Below are 3463 nucleotides of genomic sequence, written 5' to 3' on the forward strand. Positions count from 1 at the left end.
AATAGGGAGAATAATTGCAATTTGGAAAATGTGAGTCGTGGTGGCTCAGGGGATAGAGCACTCGCTTCCCAATGAGATGTAGATAGGTTCAAAAACCAGTGTTGACTAGTCAATCAGAATTCTGCTCCCGGCTCGCACTGACCACAGTGATGACATAAATTATCCTCAGTCGTAGACGGATCATGGGTTAGAATTCCTTTGCCGTCCAGATAACCAAGGTAGATTTTCCTCTCTATGTAACGTAAATGCAGGTTAGTTCCATCAAAAAGAACTCCACAAAGGCTAGTTTGTCCCAATGCTTGATCCATGAGTTGCCTTGTTTTCTGGATTGGGTTAAAAATTACAAGGTTACGGAGTTTAAACGTGACAGTCGTAAACTCAGAATTGGGTCAGCTGTTTAACGACGGTTATAAAATAAAATAAAGATCTAAGGAATATGTCCCGTGCGTAGCTGAGTTATAATAAAATCTAGCTGTTCTAATAACTTTTAAAATAACTCTTGATGATAACTTTCATTATTTTAAAATATTTTTTAAATTGAAAACTGGATATAACGTTATTAACAGTCGGTTACTAACAGTCAGTTTTCAATTTTTCTTGAAAAAATAAAAAATTTTAAATTTAATGAAAATTTGAAGTAATTGTAAGAGTTATTTTTACAAAAAATAATTAAACTTGTTTGATTTTCCTTTAAACTGAGATTTGCGCATTTTATGTCAGCAAATATGATGTCGGAAATGGTGTGATTGCCTATTTTGGGTTGCCTTTTTGGGTCAAAACATTCCCTCGTAATTATAAATTATAAGAATATAAAGATATACTGTATGCTGCGTTTTTCTTATAAAATTTCTTATAAAACCAGTTAATTTATTCCTACTAAGTCGCAAAATTTGTTACAAAGTTTGTAAACAGATGGCGCTACTAACTAGAAAAAAAAACTGGAATGATTTGACATAAAGCAAAAAATATTGTTTTATAGTTTTCCAGTCAGCAGCGCCATCTGACGAAGAAGTTTTCTTAATTAATTTTAAATTTGGCGAGAAAAATACCTAATATCCTTAAGAAAAACCCAACAAACCACACATTTCTATCCTACATTCTATAAGCATTTTTATTATCTAAGTATGATTCACTGTGGCTCAGGGGATAAAGCTCTTGCCTCCCAATGAGGCGAACTAGATTTGAATTCCAACGTTGGCTGGTCTATACGAATTCTACACCCGGCTTCAGATATCCTCAGAGATATATAGGCGGATCATGGGATGGAATCCTCTTGCCATCGGGCTAACCGTAAGAGGTTTTCCGCTCCATGTAACATAAATGCGGGTTAGTTCCCTCAAAAGGCTAGTTTGTCCCACTGTTTGATGAAAAAGTTCTATAGTTTTCTGGATTGGGTTGAAAATTAACAAAAATATACGGAGTTGTACTTTGATCGCTGTAAACTCAGAATTGGATCGGCTGTTTAACGCTGGTTATAAAAGAAAATAATCTTAGTGTGATTTCATTTACTCTTCCTATTCCACCCCTCACTAGACAATTTGATTTATTTGAATGTATATACACCGGTCCCTCGAACCAGAAGTATTAGATCTAATTAATATGCGAAGCGTAAAAATAAAAAAAGAACATGTCGAAAAGAGATGAGTGATTTTGTTGTTGATATTTTCTAAATCAGTCATCTTTTTTTCTATTTTTATTCTTTCCATATTTTAGTTTACAATTTGGAAGGAAATTTATTATTTTGTTTTTTTTTAGGACAGACTTATTTTATAGCACCATCTGTTCCATCTACCAATATCACTTAACACCTTTTATATTTGTCGAGTGGCATGTGTGTGTGAATTGAAAATTCAAGTTTTAAATTTTGGGAAAGTCAAAGAAGTTATAATTTTTAAAAATTTGGAAACCCATTTTAAAAACCCATCGTCAAAATGGTTGTTGTCTAATTTCTTTTAGAAAAGAAACTTTACTGTGTTTTCATCTCGGACATCTTTAACTGTTAATCCTGAACTGCTCGGTACGCAATTTCGCAGACATATTTAAATGCATCTCAGACACATTTTGTGTAAATTCTCTGAATAGACATTGAATCAATATTATCATTTCCGGATTGGTACAATGGTGTTTGATGGAGATTGTAAACTGTATCGGATTTCCAAGTTCATACATGAAATATGATTTGAAAGCTAGGCTTTTTTTCAATTTTACATGAAGAGTGTTGTTGTTGTTGTTGTTAATTTACGTCGCACTAGAGCTGCACAATGGGCTATTGGCGACGGTCTGGGAAACATCCCGGAGGATGATCCGATGACATGCCATCACAATTTTGATCCTCTGCGGAGGGGATGGCACCCCCGCTTCGGTAGCCCGACGACCTGCGCGCGAAGTCAAGCACTTTACGGTAGCACAGTTTAACGAGGACCCATACCGCACACCCTCGGTCCCTACGCAGACTGATCCAAGTGGTCACCCACCCGCACACTGACCGCAGCCAGTGATGCTTGACTTCGGTGATCTGCTGGGAACCGCGTCTTAACGATCAGTCCACTGCGGGACACATGAAGAGTGAATGAATCATTTATATTGCGTGGAAGACAGTCTACGGTCATATGCAAGTTATTGGGTACGTTGACAATGGATCCTTTTATCCCTAACTGGTGATCAACACCCAGTTCTCGCATTTGCATGAAAGGGGTTCGGAGAGTCACCATTCACTCTTCGGTAGGGTTCAATTCTCTCAAGCACTTTGGCACTTTTGTGAGGGACGGACTTCATGCTTGCATTTGCGAACGGAATCCTTTCGTTTTCCCGTTTGTGTGTAACTCTTAAGGTATTCCCGTCTACGCTCTTTGGCTTTTTCAGCCTCGGTAAGTTTAGGCCGTGGCATCGTTTTTTTCTTGCTTCAACTCTAACTTTTGGGACCGTGTCTATCAGTTTGGATCCTTTTTATTTTTAATACTAATTCACCTGAATTAGTATTAAAAACGCTCCCAGTTTGAACTGTAGGTTAGAATTTCTGATTCTTAATTAAAACAATAAAAACAAAAATATCGTTCAAATGATGAAATTCTCTTTTATTCACAACTAAAGAAGTATTTATGGGATCTCTCTGGTCCCATATTTCAAAAATAAACTCACCAACTTAATGCATAAAAAAATTAAAAGTGAGAAAAAGAATTCTAAAAAAATTATCAAACAGTAGCGGTCACCATAGCTACAGATGCGCGCTGTTTCCTATCATTGTTTAATATTGATTATGGTAGTTGCAAAGTGAGGACGCCATGAAATCCAAACCAAGACCCATTTTGCCAATGGGAAAATAAATTACAAGTATTTAGCATATGTTTTTAACGCAGAAATGCTTTTAGAAATTTTGACATCTATCCTTTGACTTGATACTAGGATCACAGTTTTCCTTAGAACCAAAAAATTAAAAGAAAATAGTCAAAATGTTCGGAAAATG

The sequence above is a fragment of the Parasteatoda tepidariorum genome, chromosome 1, assembly GCF_043381705.1.
Source record: "Parasteatoda tepidariorum isolate YZ-2023 chromosome 1, CAS_Ptep_4.0, whole genome shotgun sequence".
Classification (NCBI taxonomy): domain Eukaryota; kingdom Metazoa; phylum Arthropoda; class Arachnida; order Araneae; family Theridiidae; genus Parasteatoda; species Parasteatoda tepidariorum.